The sequence below is a fragment of the Ailuropoda melanoleuca genome, chromosome 2 (assembly GCF_002007445.2).
Source record: "Ailuropoda melanoleuca isolate Jingjing chromosome 2, ASM200744v2, whole genome shotgun sequence".
Lineage (NCBI taxonomy): Eukaryota > Metazoa > Chordata > Mammalia > Carnivora > Ursidae > Ailuropoda > Ailuropoda melanoleuca.
The window spans coordinates 60,115,109-60,136,446 of NC_048219.1; the positions used below are offsets into that span (position 1 = coordinate 60,115,109).

The 21,338-nt window shown below is 45.7% G+C and overlaps 1 protein-coding gene across 2 annotated transcripts in view; it reads left to right on the forward strand.

Moving 5' to 3' along the window:
* Positions 1 to 6: 6 nt before the first annotated feature.
* LRRC8D (leucine rich repeat containing 8 VRAC subunit D) overlaps positions 7 to 21,338 on the forward strand; it is a 109,073-nt gene continuing 87,741 nt past the window's right edge. Inside the window, exon 1 of one of the 2 annotated variants that reach the window (XM_034653854.1) lies at positions 7 to 306. The gene's annotated coding sequence lies outside the window, so the exon portion shown is untranslated. Of the gene's footprint in view, positions 307 to 20,637; positions 21,032 to 21,338 lie in introns of those variants that run through there. The other variant, XM_002922461.4, reaches the window with a different exon arrangement.

A 21,338-nucleotide genomic window follows, 5' to 3' on the forward strand; every position in this document is an offset into this window, starting at 1 on the left:
GGGTGCCGGAGGCACAGGGGCGGCGCGCGGGGCAGCGCTGGGCTCCCGTCTGCGACCGCCGGGGCCCGGAAGATTGTGCCGCTCCGCGCAGCTGGAGCGGCGGCGCCGCGGACGCCTGGGCCGGCGGCGGTGGGCCCTGGGAGAGGAGAGTGCGGACTGCCTCCCTTCGGCTCCCCCTCGCGCGCGCTCCCTCCTCTCGCCCCCGTCCGCGCAGTCGGGAGGGCGGGGAGACCCGGTTTCGGCTCCGCTGGTTCCTCCCGGAGCTGGGTGTTTGGTGTCTGGCCTTGCTGGCCCGGAGCCCAGAAGGTGAGCCCTTTAACTTCTCCAGAAACGCCTCCCCCTCGCCTGCTTCCCGCGCCGGGTGGGTTGGGCGGGGAATGAGGGCCGCACCCCGCCCCCCGCGCCGGAGGGAGGGAGCTGGGGGCCCGCAGGTGCACCCTGCCCGCCGCGGGCCATCTCCGGGTTGGGTACCGGTATAATCCGCTTCTAGCTTGTTTGAAGGCGTGGGCACTTGGGAACGGGACTTCTGCTCTTATCCTGGCCAGGGGCTTGGGAAGGAGGATTGGGGGAAGTTGCTTTCTGGAGGGTTGATAGAGGCCTTCCTCTTAATGCGCCCCTAATTTGGGGTATCCTTTAGGGATAAAGAAATTAGGGTTTTTGGTTTTAGGCGGGCTGTTTTTTGTTTTGTGTTTCTTAAAAAGCCAGCCGCAGTGAAGAAGAGCTGCTGCAGGTTCGAGGGAGGAGAGGTAGGTCCCCGCTGTAGAGGAAGAGGTGTGGATTTGCGGTCCCAACGGGTACGCATTTGGGGGGGTTGTGTGGCAGAAGGTGGGGAGGTAGGGCTTCAGGAAAGGAAGATACGCAAAGGTGAGAGGGAGCGAGCACTCAAGAGGCAGGCAGAAAGATGGAGAATAGATAGTGGGGAGTCCTAGCCAACTGTGGGGCCAACTGTGGGGCCAACTGTGGGGCCAACTTGAGCTGCTTGGACTCATTCATGGCTCTCTCTGCTTTGCAGATTTTCTCCTTTTCTCTTCCTTGAATTTGAAAATATTTCTTGTTGAGCAAAGAAAGCTAGGAGGACCTATTTTGAAAGAAGTATAGGACTAAAGAGAGAGCTGACTTCTGGAAACTTTCCTTAGTTTTGATAATACAATTCCGTTCAGGAAGCATTTACTGAACACCTATTTTGTGTTCTGTGCTGGACTTTGGAAGTCTGGACAGGCAAGGAATTCCTTTCTGCCGTAATGGTGAGGGCTGTTTACCTCATCAACAACCAAAGGGCATTTCCAAGTGCCAAGGATGACAGTGATTCAGACCTTCCCCACCAAAGCTTCTGGGACCTCTGCTTTCTACAGACCTGTGGGAAGAATCCTGCACCATAACCAGTAAATGAGGTCTTCAGACAGCATTTCTTTTTACTGTCCACAAATACTGACCAAACACCTACCATCAGCTAGGAAAGGGTTAGAGTTGTCACTTCCTGTCTTCCACATCAGTTGACTATAACCCTGTTAAAATGCAAAAGCAAGAGACGAAAAATCCTGAGATGAGTAAAAATAAGGATCCAGCAAGGTTGATTTGGAGTGTTTGATTTCTGTAGGTTAGGTAGGGAGCCTCCCATAAAATGATTAGGTAATCCACGGAGCTGAAAAAAAAATTCCAAATCTTGAATTGGCATGGTTTACTTATATATTTGAACATTTTATCGTAGATTTGTCTCGTTCTTATTGAGGGTGTGTTAGTGTGTACTTTGTTGATTAAAACTTAACATATTAGCAGGTGGAAGAGGAGAGTGTCCTTAGATGACCTAGTACCCCAGTCTCTTCCGTTACCGTGTTGAGTAGTGGATGATGCAATGAATGTGGGGAAGTTTGGAGCCATATTTGCATCCTTTCCTTCTTGCCAGGGTTTACAGAATTAAAAAAAACAAAACAGAACAACAAACTTGGTCAAAACTTGGCCTTTTCCCCTTAACTTTTATATTGTGCTGAGCTTTTTTGATTAATTTTACAAAATTTGATGTGTTTGTCTTGTCCCAGTAGCTCAGTTGTTTTGGTAGCTATATGATGGAAGTTAGACTTGGTTCAATCCCAGTCATGTAGGTAGATTGGCACTATGTGTGAACAAGTCAAAGTTTTGTTCAAATTGTGTACTCACGATCACATACGTTCTTAAAATGGTAGTTGGTAAGGGATTTCATGTATTTTCCATGTGTAATCAGAGCTGATTCTTGACCTTCTAAGAAACACCACTCGGGTTTATTGAGTGCCAGCAGCAAGCAGAGAACCAGAGTGGGTGCTGTGGTGCCTTAACGAGGAAGGAGAGGATTCATGTACAAATAGAGGGCCAGTAAGACAGGTATAGGTGAGGACACCACCAGAAGCAAAGGATTACATTGTCCTAAAAGGGCAAGGAATAATGAAACAGAAAGGGTTTGGGGAGCCAGATGAAAGCGGTGTGTGCTTTGGGAAAAGAGGAAGGACCCTGTATTAGGAAAGCAGTGAGCTTTGTCACAAGTCACAGATAGTAAATAGGTTTGCCTGGCTGGAGCAGAGAACATGACTGATGAAGGTGGGGGGAATCTAGTTAGTGGAAAACTTGAACCACAGTCAGTGGTGTTAATCATTTGCCTCAAGAAGAGTGGTTCTCAACAAGGGGTGATTTTGCATCCCAGCAAACATTTGGCAATGTCTGGAGACATTTTTTTTGGTCATGGCTGGGAGGCAGGTGCTGTGACATCTAGTGGATAGAGGCCCGGGGCCCTGCTGAGCACCCCTCCTGCATGCCCAGGACAGCCCCCACAACAAATTATCCTGGCAAAATGTCCGTAGTGCCAGGGTTGAGAAACCTTGCTCTAGACAGTAGCCGTACAGGTCGCTGTGAAGCGAAGTTACATCTCAGAATAGGCCTTGAAGGAGGTGGTTCTTGACACGTGAAGGAGGGACGTCCAGGTTGGGCAGCTGACCTAGGAGACATCTGCTGTGCTCAGGCCTGAGGTGATTAGGATCTGGGCAAAACCTAATCAGAAGAAAAGGGCATTTTCAAGAGATCGTGGCAGACGAGCTAGCAGGGCAGTATAATTGGGTAGGTGGGGGATCACAGAATCAGAATTGGAATTTTAGAGAGGTCCTGGTCTAACTTCTTTAGTAAATTCTTACGCTTGCTAGGCAGCCTGTATTTAAACACCCCCAGAAACAGGGAAGTCTAGTTATGAAGACATGTCATTGTGTCTTTGAACTGTGGACGCTTATTATTTGGGCTGAAGACTGCCTCCTGGAAACTTCGTTCCATTGATTCTGTTCCTCTGGAACTTCCCACATCAACAGGACAGCCCTTTGACGTCTTTGACAAAGACAGTATGATGTATCCTTCCCCTTTTCTCAGTGCAAAATAGTCCACTTCTTTCCATAATCCCGTGTGGGTCATGGTTTCTAGATGTCTTGTTTGTCAGCATCTCCAATGGAGAGCAACAGTGTCTGGAATTGAATACGATAATTGAAATGTGTTCTGGTCAACAAAGAGTACAGTAGGACAGCTGTTTCCTGAAACCAAGGCATAAGCATCTATTTACTGCAATTTAAACTTATAAAACTGCCTTTTTTTTTTTTTAATAGCAGCACTTAGCTAGCACAGATCCATGTATAGGTTCTGTCCAAACAGTCAAAACATCCAGGTATTTTTGTATGCGTGTGAAATTGAATGGAAGTTTTTTGGTTTGTTTTTGTCCCTGTTCAGTGCCATCCTATTTATTTTGGTCCAGTCTTAAGGTCTTTTGATATTTAAAAGTCTTGCTTCTGCCGTCTAATCCTGTGAGAGAGGAGTAGAGGATGACTTTGCCAAGAGCTTTGTAGCCACTTGTATTAATACTGCATGCAACCCAGTGGTTTGGCACTGTTAGTCCTATTCTGGTGCTGGGGTGCTGAGTGATGGAGGTGAATTCCAGGGGTTGATTGGCCCTTAGTTTAGGAGCTTCTGAGAAATCTGTGTTTGTGGTCAAACTACCTTGCATTTAGTTTTTGCAAATGTTTGCACCTGCGATGCCCTTTTGAAATTATTCGAGTCTGTTGCAAGCTTCTGAAATCTGTACTCCATCCTCTGGGGTCTTTGTAATTCTGTTTAGACATCTGGAAGAGAATTTCTAATGTTCTGTGCAAATCTGAAGCTTGCCAGATCAGAGCTGCTTCGGAAATTTGTGAAGAGGTAAATAGGATAAGTGGTACTGAAAAAAAATATGATCTTGGTTCCCACTCAGGCCAAGCTCTTTTTCCTTTTCTTTTTCTGTTAGTATGCCCAAGATACTTCATGAGTGACAGCTTTACATTTGGGGAAGGAGAGAGGATTGGGGCTTAGAAACAAGCCTTTTGCCCAGAATTGGGGTTTAGCTTGTCATTGGTATAATTTCATACTTACCAGATTTCGCGTGTCATCTCTGAGATGACATTAGGAAATCACCATACTCGGATGTCTTTTGAAGCAAGCGGTTCAGAAAGAACTTAGTGCCAAGTTCTCTAAATGTTCTAGATCTATCCAACAAACTAGATTTAAATAAATTATTTGTTTGGGGTGGTAGCCATCCAACATGGTTGAGAGGGCTAGAACAAAATTCCAGATTTCACAGCTAACATGTGCACCTTCTTGGTTATGAGTGTCCGTTGTGCCCTGATTCCCCTGCTGGTGTGTTGTCTGTCCACATGGTCAGTGTGTTTGCTCTCCCTTCCGTTCTGGTCCACATGGGAAACCTGTCCATGTCCTCTGGAGATGAGGGATATTCCTGAGAGAAAAAGGGATGTTTTGTGAAGGTAGAAGATTTCTTGAGAGGGGAAAATATTGGAAAACTCCTAGATATTGTCCCTTTATACTTTCAAGGGCTGTATCAAACTTGAAGTCACCTTGGAATTAAGGATGTGATGTACCATTTGGATAGAAAGGTAGAATTTATAGAAGGTATCAACACTCGAATTTCATAGATGAGAAAATCGAGGCCCAGGGAGGTGATGTGACTAGCTGTAGCTTACACATGAAGTGACAGAGCAGACATTAGAATTCGTCTACCTTAAAGACCACAAATAAAGGCTAAGGATAAAAAGATTTCTCTTCTGCTTGAAGGTGTGTAAACAGTGGGTCCCTCGTGCCTTATTTACATAATTGATCCAAAAGAAGGAGCACACAGTGGAATTTCTAGGTTTACAGATGACAGCAAGCTCTTCGGAATTATGAAATAACCAACCAATGGGGATTTACTCCAGGGAAACCGTATTAGGATATGTTGAGTCATCAGAAGATTTGCAGGTGAGTTTCTCTCTGGGCAATAGGAGGTCAGGTACGAAGAGAAAAATTACGGAACTGTCAGAGGATGGTGTGTTGGTGGTAAAACCCAGGAAAGGACTTCGAAAACACTTTCACAGTGTTGTCCCAACTTGCTCTTGCAGATTAAAAAAGACAGGAAATGCTAAGCTCCATCAAAAAGACTTTGAAAAAAAAGGTTGTGGAAACAAAACAGAAAGCAATCTTATTTGAGTTTCCACTGTGCTTTGTTCAAAGCTGGGACACCTGACTTTAGGAAGGACAGTGGAGCAGGAACCACCAATGTAATGGTACCTAGAAAACATAGGCATTCCTGCTAGAATGGAAACTCCACAAGGACAGGGCCTTGCCTGTCTGCTTTTCTGATAAAAATACGGGGATTTTTATTATCTGGAAAGAAGACCAGGAGATGTTATCGAAGCCTGTGGAACGATGAGGGTAAGGACAGAGGAACCTAGAAAGTTCACCTAATCCCAGGAAGCCTGAATGTGATATTTCCATCGCCCACCTCCTTGTCTGTTTCTCTGGTACTCTTGTCAGCATGGTGAGGACAGGGGTTAATCTGTCTTGTTCTCTGATGATTTCCCAGTGCCTCACACATGGCAGGCCCTCCGTTCATGTTTGTCCCCTGAAGGAATGCCTGAAGAGGTATACCTTCCAGCTTTGTAAGACATAAATTCAGGATGAAGGCAAAAAAATTCGGCACCAGTTTTCCTCAACCCTGCCTCGCTATCATTCCATTCAGTCTGGGGAATATTTTTAAGTTACCTGAGCTGTAGGTATTGAATCAAAGTCTCTGGAAGTGGAGTTTCATTTTGAAAAGAGCTCTCTCTGCCCCCAAGTGATTCCATAGATAGAGCCGAGACTGAGAACCACTGTCTTACAGAGCTGCACGCAAAGGCTGGGGACTGACTAAAGACACTCTCAAAAAGGTTTCGAAACATTCGTGGCTGACAGGCTCACAATTTGTTACTAAGACAAACAGGGAGCTCTGAGGATACATCTGTGTCCTTGGAAGGTGATGACCAAGACACTGGATGGTTCACAGTGTGGCCCTTCGTGCCTCCATGAGGTGCTGTGCCCCAGACTGGATGGCATAATGGGGCCAACTGGAAGTCCATTTCCAGAGAGGGTCCGTGGTGACAGTTGCTCCAGCCTATGGAGAAAGAAATGAATGGAGACAATGCGGCAAGCTTTTCAGTTTTGATTTTAATGCTGAGTTGATTCAATGTAAAAGGTCTTTTTAAAAAATCTTGGGTTCTTCCTACTTTGAGGTATTAATTTTTTTTCCTTTTGTGAAGGATGGTGATAGTTTGGTTTTTTGGGTCATTTCTTGGTCACCTAAGTCCTGGCGATTTTATGACAGTCTTTCAGATTTTACTAGTCTGAAATCAAGTCTGGAACTACTGCTCTAAGGTTTTCAAGATGTCCAATCTTCTGTGGACACCTGCTGCTGGGCAAGGCTCACAGATAACAATGTTAGATTCCATTATGAACATTTCTTAAAACCCTTTTTACTTTGCTCTCTGCTTGCTGGTAATAGTTAGGAACATTGCCAGAGAAGGCTTCACTTCCCCAGCAACCCATAAATTCCTTTGCTAAATCTCAGCGTCAACAGATCACCAGCACTGTAATGAACTCTACAAAGCAGGGAGAAGAACGGAAATGCAAGACAGCCCTTCTCCCTGAAGGACGTTGATCCCCAGAGAGCTGCTTCTCCAGATCTCACGCAGTGGAGACAGGACAGATTCATGCCCGTCACATCGGGTATGAAGTACCATCAGTCAAATGTCTCATCGCTGATTGTGCCAGCTTAGTTCTAAGAAGTATTTGAAAGTTAAAATTCTTTGGGAAATGGTCTGCATGATGTTACCCTACTGAATAAGCTTTTAAAATCAATTTATTATCAGATATAGCTAGTCTTCTTTTTTTTTTTAATCTAAACTGGTCAAGAAGCAATTGGACAATTTGTGGAATACCCCAGATTAATACTAATAACTATTAGGCACTTCCTGATTGTCCAAACCTGTGCCCTGGAATTTACATGTATTCTCGTTCAGTCCCCAAAGCAATCCTGAGTGAAAGTGGACTACTCCCACCTTACAGATGAGGTAACTGAGGCTGGAGAGGTTATGTGGTTTGCAAAAAAACCCCAGAGGTGGTGGAGGTGGAATTTGAAACTACACTTGTCATTTCAAAGCCTGTTCTCTTATCCGCTGTTCTCGTTTCTCTTGTATTTTTCTGTATTCATTTTATAATACCTATTCATATTCTTGCCAAAAACAAAAAAGAGAATAGGATTTTGAGGTGTAGAGGGACCTTAAAACCTGTCTGGGTCTGCTCCCCGTTCAGGGGTCAGATCTGAACCTGGGAACACAGGCTGTGAAGAGAAGAGCGTAGTGGCACCCAGGTCTGCTGACTTCCAGGCCAGTGTTCTCGCCAGCGCACAGCATTTTCGAAAATACCAACCAGAATAAAACCACTTGAGGGTAAGTTTATCCTAGAACTGAGAGGGTATTTAAAAATCACTTGTCCTGGTGACTCCTTGAGCCCTATTCTCTTGTCACCAGTGTTGGCGATGGAGTGCCACTTGTAGTGGTGTACGTTGTAGGAGTGTACTCCTTCTCAGAAGATGTGACCTTACACCGACTGCTGTACATAAATACATACGGTCGTAGCTCGTGTTTGTCAGGTGTTACAGCCAGTCCTTGCTGAATTCGTGCCATAGCAAACATACGCAATGAAACAATAAATACTTCTATCTATGTCCTCTAAGTAAGCAATGTGTCAATCAATATCCGTATGTCTGTATCACATATTTATAGACCCATTGGTAGATGTATTCTGCTCATGTATAACCATTTCAGGGGAGTGAATTCATTCTGTTAGAATTTCGACTTCGGAGGTTTTATTTTCCACACTAACATTTAGCCAATAATAAAGTACAGATCAGAAGATGGTCTGCAGTGTTAACACAGCTTGCACGAATGCACCCCCATGTCATGCACATGCACACGCACGCAGTGAGGGAGGGACGCTTTTCTCTCTCTTTAATGTAGTTCTTTTCAGATATCATTCTATTATGGCACATTTTCCTTCTCTCTTAGTTCTTTTCCTTATACATTATTTTGTATGTGGCAAATTCTGTACGCAGCCGCAACTTTGTCATTGTGTTTGTAGTTTCTGCGCTAACCAGAGGGAGCATCAGAGTTGGAGGCCTGCTCTGCCCTGGGGTCTTAAGCAAATATTAGGCACTGCCTGAAGTAGGCCTCACAGAAGAGGATTTGTGGCAGTTGGTCCTCAGCCTCAGGGAAGGGGGATCAGGAGGGAGTGGGGTGGACCTGGGCTGAACTAGAAAGTGCAGGTCTGTCTAAAGGGGCTCTGTTTAGCTGATCTGTTCAGCAGCCAATTGTTGCCATATGGGAATGTGGGCAAGTCTTGCCAGATCTTCTGATTTTTCACTGTAAGCCAGAAATCTGGATTATTACTTTAAAATCTCCTGATTTTAGAAGATTGGCTAACTCAACATTTTGAGTAAGAACTTCCTGCAGACCAAACAAAATGGCTTTGTGGGCTGGATACAGCCTGCAAGGTCAGGCCTTTAGCGATAGATAGCCCTTCCTTCCTAACCAGGTAAACAAAAGCATGGGATGCAAATAAAAGCACAATACACTTCGACAAATCTGTTTAAGTGGAAACCGATCAAAACTTGATTTCATTGTTCTGTGTGCCCCCCCCATACACACACAAAGTAGAAAAACAACAACAAAAGCCCCCTACTTGTAATGGTAACAACGTCTCTCCTTTAAATTTGTTTTGTTATATCTGGAATGAATGCATGTGAAGGGTTGTCTTGCTTGAGGAGTGGTAGATTCAGGGAGAAACATATAGTTTGGGAATGAAGCCGCGAGGCCAAGATGATACTGGTATGGGGGCAGAGGGGGCAGGTGGGCCCAGGAGTAGAGAATGAGGGGTAAGCGCCACTTGGAGGTGAAGAAAGATCATCTACTCTCCCAAGATAAGGGAAGAGGGGCATTTATTTATATCTCAAAATCGATTTGGGGGTAATAGAGAAGAGAGAGAGAGACAAGAAGAGTCTTTACACCAGAAAGGGACAACTGTGACCCGATAAATATTTAGAAGTAGTGTGGAATCTATGTGGGTGGGCAGAGTGCCATGATTTTGCCATTCCTCGTGGGTGCGCATTAATTTGTGTTGTGGCTTCTGCAAAAGGAGAATTGGAGTGGAAAGGAAGGGAAAGGGTTCCCGTCAGAAAGGAGAATACAGAGGCAGGAAAAGAAGAGACTACAGAGCAGCTGATAACCAAAAGGAAACCAGGAGGGCTGGCAAATGTTTGCACTGCAGAAAGTTGGCTGTTATCGAGTACAAACCGCAGTGGCGTCCAAGGGGGTACGCCCGGCAGCCCCCAGCTCCCACGGGGCGCTGGACACCAGCTTGTTTTGCTCGTGGAGGGCTTGTGTGCTCAGCACGACTTGGAGCAGACCCCACAGTCCCTTTGTGTGAAGTCAGCGGCGGCACAACTGCATCTGCCCCGTCGAGGCGCGCTGCGGGGAGCAGCTGAGACTGGGTTTCTACCCCTGCTCCCTGGCTGGGCGCCCCTGTGCAGGGCACGACCTCAGACCTGTCCTGTGACCCGACTAGTGCTGCTGTGTTCAGTCGTATCTGCTCTTCTGAGGGCAAGAGCCTTCCATCATTGCCGTAGAATGTGTTGTGCAGATGCCCCTTCAGAGAGAGGAGAGGTGATACGTGAGCAGATCTCTGTTACTAGCCGATGCTGGGCGCCTAGCCTAAGAGGGGATTTTTAAAGGCATTGTTCTCTTCATCATCCCAAGTATAGCACATTGTTCCTGGAATTTCAGCATTTTCTGGGAAAGAAATCTTTTGATTCATCAGCAGGTTTTATTCCAGTCCATAGGACTGTCATCCCTGTGTGAGCGGAACCAAGTCCCTCTCAGCTGGTGTAACTTTAAATGTTGAATGCTTTGGTGGCTTTCAGAATAAAACACGCATTTTTAAAAAATTCACACACACACCCCGCATTAGTTTAATGCAATGAAGGTCTTTTTTTTTTTTATTTATTCCATGCTGGAAGCCAGTTTGCAGTACTGAGAAAATGGGTGCAGATTTCCTTGCACTATCGCTGGAAGAAGAAGAATTCTTCCAATTCCACTGTTTCTTCTTACAGGGACTCTAGTCCACAGATGGAAATCCTGGAAGATCCTATCAGGAAGTGAAACTTGTAAATAATCTTCGTGCTGGTTTGGGGCATTAGGGATAAACCAATTGTATGAGAAGTCTTTTTGAACCTTCTTATAAAATACACTTAAAAAAGACAACCTTAGAGACCACTTCCATTCTGGAAATGATAATAGGAAACACATGTGCCCAGCGCTGGTTGGAGCACTTTGCATTGAGGAGCTCATTTGCTCCTCACCCGCCTGCCCCCCTCCCCCATATAGCCTAGGACACTGAGGCCCAGTTCCGCAGTCTGGCTGCACTTCCCCATGACCGTGAGCAGCTGAGGGACTCAGGGCCAGATACTGGCAGTGACAGAGCAGTGATGGGAACCCAGGCCCTCGTGGCTTCAGGATCCGTGCTTTTGAGAACTGCATTATTGCCTCTCACACTCTCTCACAGCAAGGATCACAGATTTGCTTTAGAACCTCTTTTGCTTCCCACATTACCTCAGCTTTAAAATCAGGATCAAGATTGGGTTTGAAAAAAGAACGACAATTTTGCTCCTTCCCCAGTCGCTTCTCCCCAAACCGAATGAGCAGAGGTGTCAGGAGAGTTTCCATCTAGGAACAGAAAGCTGCAGCTCTTCTGGAACGGCGTGCTAGCATACCGCACAGATCCTCCTCGGGGCAGCCGTTGGGGCCTCGCTGCCGTGACAGCCTTCGCTCTTGGCACCAGAATTGTTTTTAAGAGCACAGAAACGGTTTACCTTTACAACTAGTGGATTTGGAGTGCTTCTGAGAGCATGTTGACAATTGCTTTTCACACTTAATGTGAGGCAGTGGGAGGACCATGGATCTGGAGCTGAAGGACTTGAGATCTGGTGTTGGCCCTGGCTTCTACTGACTGTGTGACCTTGGATTTAATTCACGTTGAGTTTCACTGGGTTTCGTCTCCATGGGAATGATGGAGGGGTTAGTCACGGCAATATGACTGGTTTGGTGAAGAGCAGGTGCTATTCTACAGGACAGTTGTTTGTCAGCAACAGTAGCCATGTGTGTTAGGCAGTGAGGGGACCAGCGTGGCCTTGGTGAGCCGTGGAAGTCACTATCCGTGGGTGAGCGGCGAGGGGGATGCTTGGGAGTATTGCGAAGGTTTGCGTTGACTTGAACGTCTTTCCTTTCCTGTTCTCTCCTTACCTGTGTTACAGTGTGGACCATCATGTGGGTGTCAACTCAGTTTCTGGCCCAAACTCCTTTTCCTTGGCTTTTCCCCCTCCTACTTTGGGCTCGCCTCCAGTTTGCCTACAAAGTGCTGTTTGTTGTAAGGGTGAAGCGGGCGGTTCTCTGGGCAGCGACCCTGTGGCTGTAGGCAGTTACTGTAGTTCAAAGCAAAAAGTCAGGCTGGAGGAGGAGGGACGCTGACAGGGCTTGCTCGCTAGAATTTTGTACAATGATTTTTGAAGGAAAGAAAGGGGAGTGAGAGATGACTTGTCAATAGACATATTATGAAATACCCTTTGTAACGGAACAAAATTGGGTAAGGAGAAAGGGCATTAAGAAATCACTGCTTACTACTTTGAAAGCAAATGATTCTGAGCACTGCCTTACAGTACATTCCTGTAGCATAGGGAACTCAAATTAATAATAAAAGATAATGAAAAGCTGTCTCCTGGGTGAATTTTTAGGTGGTCCGTATTGAGCCAAACATTTCTCACGCTTTATCTTCACTTCAGTCATGAAGGTAGATATCATTTGTCATTGTTCCATTTCAAAGATTACAAAATGGAGGCACAGTGTGTCTAAACAGTCCACCAAGGATTGCAGTGCTAGTAAGTACCTGGAAGAACTACACTTTGAACCTGGATCTGTCCCTCATCCACAGTATAAAACATGAGTTACGTATGCCTCTGCTCTCCATAGGGAGACCGGCACGCGAACAGTTTCGTGTAATTCAGCACAGCATGCGGTGTATGGGAGCTCCTACATGAGCTCCATTTTTTGGACATTTGCTCAGAGGAAGGAGAGACTGATTTTTGACTGGAAAGATCAGAGAAGGAGCACCTGGGTGGCTCAGTTGGTGAAGAGTCTGCCTTCGGTTCCGGTCATGATCCTGGGGTCCTGGGATGGAGCCCCCCCCCGGAATTGGGCTCCCTGCTTGGTGGGGAGTCTGCTTCTCTCTCTGCCCCTCACCTGCTTATGCTCTCTCTCTCTCAACTCACTCTCTCTCTCTCAAATAAAGTCTTCTAAAAAAAAAAAAAAAGATCAGAGAAGATTTCACACACAAAACTGTTTCAGAAAATTAACTTGAGCAGGGCCTGAAAGGATGTGGAAGATGTTGACTGGTAGAGAAAGGGTGGAAGACCGAGGGGACACTGGGGCGGTGAAGTATGGGGACGTGAAAGAAGCATGTGTGTGTTTAGGGATTGGTGCTGTGACGAAGGGAGGAATGTGGGGAGAAAGGATAGCAGAAAAGCAGTTTGGGACAGATTACAGAGGGCCTCAGGTGTCCTGCTAAGGAATTTGGACTTCATTCCATTGCCTTTGGAAGGTTATTGCACTAAAGGTTCATGAGAAGAGACATTATTTGTTGCAGTTTCTGACTTCAGCAATTCTGGTGGTCGAGTGAAGAAAGGAGTAGAATGTCTTCAGGAGAGCTTCCCCAACAGGCTGCACCTTAGGGCCCCCTGGGAGTTCCTTGAATGGACAGATTAAACACTCACCCCCAGCAGTGATTCTGATGGTATAGATCTGGGGTGGGGCCTGGTCGGGATGATTGTGTTTACAGGGTCCTGCAGGTGCTTCTGAGTGCAGCCAGATCAAGCAATGGGTCCTGTGGGCATTAGGATATTGGGTACGGGGCCCAACTGTGGGATTGTCATGGTGTGAATAATTTTTAAACCATGGGAGGGGGCCAGTAATCAATGCTTGGGGAAGACCTGTCTCTGTGCTCTATAGGTATTAAATGATAATTTCAAGAATGTGGTCGCTTTCACATACATTTTCCCATTCATATCTAGAATGTAGTACAGCTCTAATCTTTATGACTCTGTGTTAAATTTGGCTTTTTTCCTTTATTTAGAAGGAAATGGAATATGTAGGATTTCCTTGGTGACTGTTCATCCGCAGTCTCTCAGAGCTTGAGTTCTTTTTTTTTTTTTAATAAAGATTTTTTATGTATTTGACAGAGATAGAGACAGCCAGCGAGAGAGGGAACACAAGCAGGGGGAGTGGGAGAGGAAGAAGCAGGCTCATAGCAGAAGAGCCCGACGTGGGGCTCGATCCCAGAACGCTGGGATCACGCCCTGAGCCGAAGGCAGACGCTTAACCGCTGTGCCACCCAGGCGCCCCCAGAGCGTGAGTTCTGGAGTCTCCTGGAGCAGGGTGGCTATAGTGCCCCCAGTTCAGTCCAGTCTCTTAGGAGTTGAATGAAATCCTGCTCACTTGTACATTTCCTGGGACCCAGCCTGAACTTAAGCCATTTTTCCCCCAAATGTTACAGACCTCTCTTACTCCCATTTCTTGAGTTCTAAATCAACTACTGACGTTTAAAGTATAATTTCTGCTGGGAAGGCAAACAGTTCTACCAAGGGAGAAGCGATTTCTCAACATTAAAAAAAAATTAGAAATTATAATTTATGCTTAAAAAAATAATGTTAGTCCAAGTTTTAGCTCTCTTCTCTCTTGCTTCTCCACTGTGTGTTTGCGAACCATTCTCAGGACCTTCTGCTTGTGTGGCATATTTGTAGTGGGGCCAGATTATACAAACACTACTGACTTTTTCATCTGACCTCCAAATTCAGCCTTTGAGACCCTTCGTTTCTTTGAATTTTGCTAACAAAGTCTTCTTGTTGAAAGGAATATTATTTCTCATGGAACTTTACTGCTGGTGTGTGGAATAATAGGATCATGCTTTTTGAAGTTCAGACCTAAGGTCCAAAAATTTTAAACATACCCAGTTTTTCGTTGCTTACTTTACTTAGCTCAGCCTTGGCATTTCAGGTCTAGAGGCGGTTAGTACCCAGTGGACATCCTAGCCCCTCCCTGAAAATTAAAAGGAGCCCAAAATGAAACTGAATTTCTCTTCGCCTCTCTGTTAATTTAACAGATTCAATTGGCTTGCCCTCATTTGCCCTTTTACACCTCCCAGAGTAATGTTATGTGCACATTTGATTATAACGGTGTGAGTAATTTCCAAGTTACTTTTGAACACTATTCCTTGTGGTTCTTTCTTCATCATACTGGTAGATCTATCCAGTGTTTTTCTTTCTAGCCTGCTTAACTCCTGTGTGGTTCTTGTTGCCACCTAAGTTTCAGTTGATCTAGTGCTCCTGATTTCATAGGACACTGTATCAAATGCTTCAGGAAGATCAAAGTACATGGGGTTCATTGCATTCCCTTCCCTTGCTAACTCAGTTGTGCCGTAGCCAGGCGATCCTGGAGCCTTGCAAGCCAGGATTCTGCTCAAGGCGAGGAAGTAGCTCTTCTTCCTGGCTTTTCCATTCTGCAGATATCTTTTCCTTTCTTTTCAATATTCCTTTTTTTCAGCAACATGTAGCAGGCTGTATATCTCTTACCCCTTACAACCATTTTTGCTACAAAAAGGAAAAACTCTGTGCGATACTCGTGGGCCTATCCCCCAAAGTTCCCCCTGGAACTTTCTTGCTGGAAAAAGCAAGTCCAATCCAATTGTGCCTTATTAGTAGTAAAATGCGTTGGTTAAAAGTGGACTCTGTGGCCATCCAGGCTGCCCAAGTTCTGGTATTTGCTAACAGTGTTACTTTGGACAAATTAATATCTCTGCGTCTATTTCCTGATCTGTAATACAAAGGTAGTGCTAATTTCTACCTCCTCGGGTTGTTGTCAGGAATAATTGAGTCAAGACATGTAAAGTGGTTAGAATTTGGTTTAATTTAAACATGGATGACTAATCTTTCAAAAGTTTATAATAATGTTTCTGGGTTTTCTAGGCATTTTGTTACTCTTTTATGCTGTTTGTCTTAGCCATTCTGTTACAGGCAAAGGAAAGGAAATGAAAATCAACTGTTTGATTTTATCACCTTAAATTATTCACAAATTGCTTTTTTTCTTTAAGATTCCATTATAATAGATCACTGAGAATTGGTACATTCAATAGACAGTGATGTGTGTGACTTATTCCCTATCAGCTCATAATACTTTGCTACCATCAGAAGTGTATTTTTAAAATCCTTTTTAAAAACATTTTCTTGGCAGTGAACCTTATGTTTATTTGACTCATTGGGGCCAATCCTTTTAAGTTGTTGGGTTTTTAATAGATTATTTTTTAAATGGAAGCCCAAAGAGAATTAAATCTTTTTTGAAGATTTTATATTTAAGTAATCTTTATACCCAATGTGGGGTTCAAACTTACAACCCCAATATCAAGAGTCTCATGCTCTTCTGACTTAGCCAGGCGCCCCTAAGTATTTTTTTTTTTTTAAAGATTTTATTTTTATTTATTCGACAGAGACAGAGACAGCCAGTAGGAGAGAGGGAACACAAGCAGGGGGAGTGGGAGAGAAAGAAGCAGGCTCATCGCGGAGAAGCCTGATGTGGGGCTCGATCCCATAACGCCGGGATCACGCCCTGAGCTGAAGGCAGACGCTCAACCGCTGTGCCACCCAGGTGCCCCCTAAGTATTTTTTTTTTTAATAAGGAAGCAGAAGTACCCACTACAGAAGATAAATAGACAAAACATGCTTTCCAAAGAAAAGTGTCTTAGAGGACAGTGTGTAGTCTACACCATACATACCACGATCAACAGTCAGTAAATAATCCAAGGCTGTGCATTGCTAGCAGTTTGTGCCAGGAACATTTTGAATACTCTTAACTTGTGTACAGGTATTTGCATTTAGTCAAACTTCTGTGGTTTCTCGCTATTCTTTCATACTTATGCTCTTTAAATCGTTGCACGTCAGCCGCCATGGCACAGTTTACTTATATATCTGCATACTAACTGAAGAACGAGAGGGGAGACTTGGAAAAAATATATTGAGATTTTCGGCATCACAGTTTGACTAGTGGATATTATGATTTTATAAAATAACATTCAGCTGCAGCCCCAGAGCATATTTAACCTAATTTGTATGGACTTACATTGCTAGGGTTGAGAATCAGTTGGCCGGTTGCAAAATACATGTTTATAATTTACACTTTACAGAAATTTGGCAAGGTGATGAAGTAACATGATGCAGCTGAGGGAACATTATAAGCTGTGTTTGAAAAGTAAAATTCTTCTGAGTGAAAGTTGTGTAGCACAGAAGAATAAATCCACAGCCAAAATGCACCCTCTCATTTCTCTTCAATTAAAAGGAGGAAGAACAGACCCAGGGTGAGTTTTAGCTCCATACCTGCTGCTTTGAGAAAATGACTTAACATCTGTGAACTCCACTGCTTCTTCTCACACAGTGATAATGACTCTTCCCTGAAAAGGCAGTTGTGCAAGTTCAGGTGGGCAGGGCATGTGAGGGTCCCAGGTAAAGTTACTAATTCTATGCAGTGTGGGTGAATTTGTATGTGTGATTGGAAGCTGGGGAAACCGAGGCACTGAGTTGCGAGATATACCAGCCCAGGCTTGTAATCACCCTGGCCCTATGTTTCTGCTTTGTAGTAGGGTCTTCTGAGTCATGCTGTGGGGTGCTCTAAGCAGTGCTTTCCTTCTCAGCTTGTTCAGAGCCAGGAAACTCTGTGCCCAGAAGGGACCCCAAACTGTCTTTCAGGCAGAGTTTTAAAAAATCATTTGCACCCCTCTACTGCATTTTTGCCATGGGAAATGACACTCTGGCTCCTTGAAAATGGCTAATAACCCTCTGTGGGTAAATGCCAATCAAGCCAGCCAGTTGGCTCTGAGGACATCTTCCTTGAAAGCAATGGCCCAGGTTTTGCAGAGGCTGGGAGGTGAGTGTGAGTGCCAGAGACCTGCTTCACAGAAAAGCCTGTTGCATTGCCACCCTGGAAATGCAGGCAGATAGGGTCACTGATGTGAAGTCTGCTAGTACAGAGAGGCACTCTCTTAGGTAACCAGACGGCCTGTCAATTGTCTTTTTCTTTGCAAAATCCAGCTGTAATAATGGCCCGAGAATTTTCATACAAAGAAATCTGTGGCAAACATTTTTAACCACCAAGGTAAGGTCTTTTTCTTTTTAAGATGAAGAAGGATAAGCAGCATCATTTAAGATATGATTTTATCATTTCCTCCTCCATACCTGTTAGTCCTCAGAGAAGCTATCTCTTGTCACTTAATTTGGAGCCTCCAAAATGGCTTTCACGATGTTGCCGTCTTGATCCATGGTCGTACTTAGGGAGTGGAGACTTTCAAAATGAACTTCCAATATTCTTCCAAAATCAGTTTTATCTCTTGTGGCATGATTTGTACCTACTGGGGAGCATATTTTTTTCTCTTTCTATGAAGTTGTGATTTAAATTTATTTCTTATTTTCTTTACTCAACAGGTATAAGGTAGAAACACTTCTCTGTGAAACACAGAAGGTGTAGAACATCTGAACAATGGGAAAGTATGATACTCAGACCTTGTGGCTGTTAGGAAACAGGTCTGGGACTGATACAGTTGTAGGAGTGTCGTATGTACACTATGGGATCCATGCAGGTTAATTTCAGCATGTTTCCTTTGGTTTTTCTTAAGAATTTCCTTTTTCTTCAGAGATTTTCCTTCTAGGCTCTTGGAGTCATAATGAGTAACAAAAATGAAGGCAGGGATACCAAAATGTATTTTGAAATAGAATTTTATCCTCAAAAACATGGTAATTATTGACAGGGTTCTTTTATATTTTTATTTTTTTTAAAGATTTTATTTATTTATTTGACAGAGAGAGAGCGAGCACACAAGTAGGGGGAGCAGCAAGCAGAGGGAGAGGGAGAAGCAGGCCCCCCTCATGACCTGAGCCGAAGGCAGATGCTTAACTACTGAGCCCATCCAGGTACCCCTAACAGGTTTTTTTTTTTTTAAATGAGAGAGAAGTTTTGAGCTACATGCTTCCCTCCTACCATGTACTTTGTGGGGAAAAAATGGCAGTGCTTTGGGAAAAAGTATGAAGTCTGTGAAAAGAGATGAAGAGTTGACAAGTCCAGGGAAGCAAGGGACTGTGAGAAGGTACAAGTTGGCAGCCAAGGCAGAGCTGGACCCTGAAAGGATGCTGAGACCCCTCAGGAAGTTTTCAGTAATAAGCCCTCGTTAGACTGGGCACGCATAATGGGTGGGACTTTATCTCTGGGTCTCCGCCATCACCCTGCTTGGGCTGCCCTTGGCCATTCACCTGCAGAGTCTCCAACTCCAGAGTGTGCTCCTTAGTGAGGAGGTGGGCAAGGCCAAGTGAGATGCAGTTCATCTGGTCACAGGATAAAAGCACACTTCCTCCCTCACTCTCCCCAAGCGCCCAGGGTCTTGCCATTGCCAAGGTTCTTAATCAGCTTTTTTATGTGTACTTTTGTTTCTTGGCTTGTCAGGAGGCTGGTAGCATGCTCCTGACAGGTAAGTATGAGCTAAGTGTTGAAGCCGAAGGAAATAGAAAATAGAGAATTTCAACAGTTTCACTAAAAGTTGAGGCCATGTGTGTGTTGTGTTGTTTTGTTCGCCCTCTTAAAAAATCCCAGGTAAAGAAAAAGAATTCAGGGACCAAATATTAGTCAGCCGATTAGGTTCTGAACTTGCTCAGACTTTGTACCTTGGCAGAAGAGAGGCTATCCTAGAACCTTTTGAACTTTTGCCACTGAATAATTCTGAAAAGACTGAAAGAGCCAGTAGTAGATAGTAGGAAAGAGCATAGTGTCCTCTGCTTGGGTAATCAAGGTACGTATTACTGAGCTGGGTAAGGACCCTAGCTAGTTCAACGGGGTTACAGCTTGTAAATTGCAGGATCATTTGGAGATGAAGAAATGGATCACAGATAGTCACTGGGCTTGATTTTTCTCTGGGGATTCACTATTGTTTTGAGAATTAGCAGAGTATAGAGGAAATGGCCCAGATTTTATACTTAGGAAAGACCTGTTATTCAACTCTCCATTTGACCACTTTCTAGCTGAGACATCAGGACAGTTACTTAACTTCTCTGACCCTGTTTCCTCAGCTGGGAATATGAGAATAGGACATTTGTGGATCTGTTGGGAAATGTTAAAACTAAGAGCAGATTAGAATGAGATGCTGTCTAGCACAGAGTAGGAGCTTAATGTCCATCAATTAATTTCTGCTTTAGTCAAAATTTGGCTTTTTATGTAGAATAATTATCCTACTGTCCATGCTGAGTTTTGAAACACGAATAACTTTTATTTAAGCCATCAGCTTGATGGTAAAAGGAGCTGTTTATCTGAGACAGTCCTTAAGTGCCTTGTGACCCCAGAGATTGGTGTGCAAGGGCAGGCAGGGTACAGACAGATGAAGCCATGCACACCTGCAAGCCCAGAAACCCGGCACTGAACACACTTACAAACTCCTAGAGCTGGCATGCTCTGCATATGGCAGATTCTTAAACCATCTGTTTACTATTTTTTAAACACTATCCTGAAGTTCACCTAAGTTAGAGGGTAACACAGTGAACCCAAACTCAGAATTTTGGAACTGCTCTGTGTTTCATAAGCAGGAAGAAATACTTGTTTTCTGAAAGAATACACTATAGTATTCACTTCTGTGTGGAATTGGTATATGTAATGTTAGGGGACTGTGAGGATGAGGTTGTCCTAGTGGAGACCCTAGAACCCTGGAACTCCCCCCCCACTCCCCCCACCCCCATTTGCGGCAGCTGTGTGCATGCTTTCTTTTGAGTCAGCCAGGCGCAAGACAAGTCATTTCCCATCCTGAGGCTGTTTTCAGTGCTTAGTTGGAGTGGATGTACTGGGATGTGGCTATTCACTTAAAATTTTTGCATAAATCCAGCCTCCACTCCCCTGCAAAGGCTCGGTCCTGTCTTTACACCTTCCCGAAGGCGATTTTGTTCCAGGGGCGGGGGCGGGGAGGAGAGGAAAGGAGGAAAACGGAGGCCGACTACACGCCGCGCTGCGCTCTGCGCTCGGGAGGAAGCGTGCAGTCCTTTGACTCGGTACATGTGGGGAGGGGAGAAGCGGGGCAGGGGCTGGAAACGGAAGGGCTGCCAGCGCGCTGGCTGCGAGGCCTCCGGCAGGGGGAACCCCGGCCCGCGGGAGGCACCTCGTGGGGAGAGCCCGTGTGGCGGGTCGCCGCCCGCCCGGCGGGGGGACAGCTCCCGGAGAGACCATGGCGAGGCCGGCGGGGGCGGCGGTAGTTATGCAACCCGCAGCCCCCTGTGCTCCCTCCCGCCGGTCTGCGCCCCTCCCTCCACTCTGCCAACACTCGGATCTCTCGCTCTTTCTCTCCCCTGTGTTTTCAAACAGGAAGTGCACGGCTGTCTGTAACGTGCCGCCGGGTCCCAGGATGGAGGAGTGAAGTCTCTGTTGCCGCCGGTTCCAGCGTGCGGAGCCCCCACCCCCCGCCCGAAGCCGAGTCCCCGGAGAACGCCCTGAGGGAGCAGGGTGGCCGCCGGGTCCAGGTGCGTGTGGTCGGGTCGGGAGCCCCGCGGCCGGGCGCTGGGCTGTCACTGGCCGCCGCTCGTGGGTGCCGCCGAGCCAGCGCTCCGGCTCCGCGCCGCAGCCTCACTTGCGGGCGGGTGCCTGGTCGCGCCCCCCTCCCCGCCTTCGCCCCCAGGGGTGTCTGCCGACCGTGGCCGTGCCGCCGGGGTGTGTGGGACCCCTCGGGAGGGAGGGACCTGCCCGAGCTCGCTCACTCGGCGTCGGTGGGCGCTTTCCAGCCCGGGCTGCCTGTGCCCAGGAGGCTCCCCGGAGTCCCCAGCTGCCCTC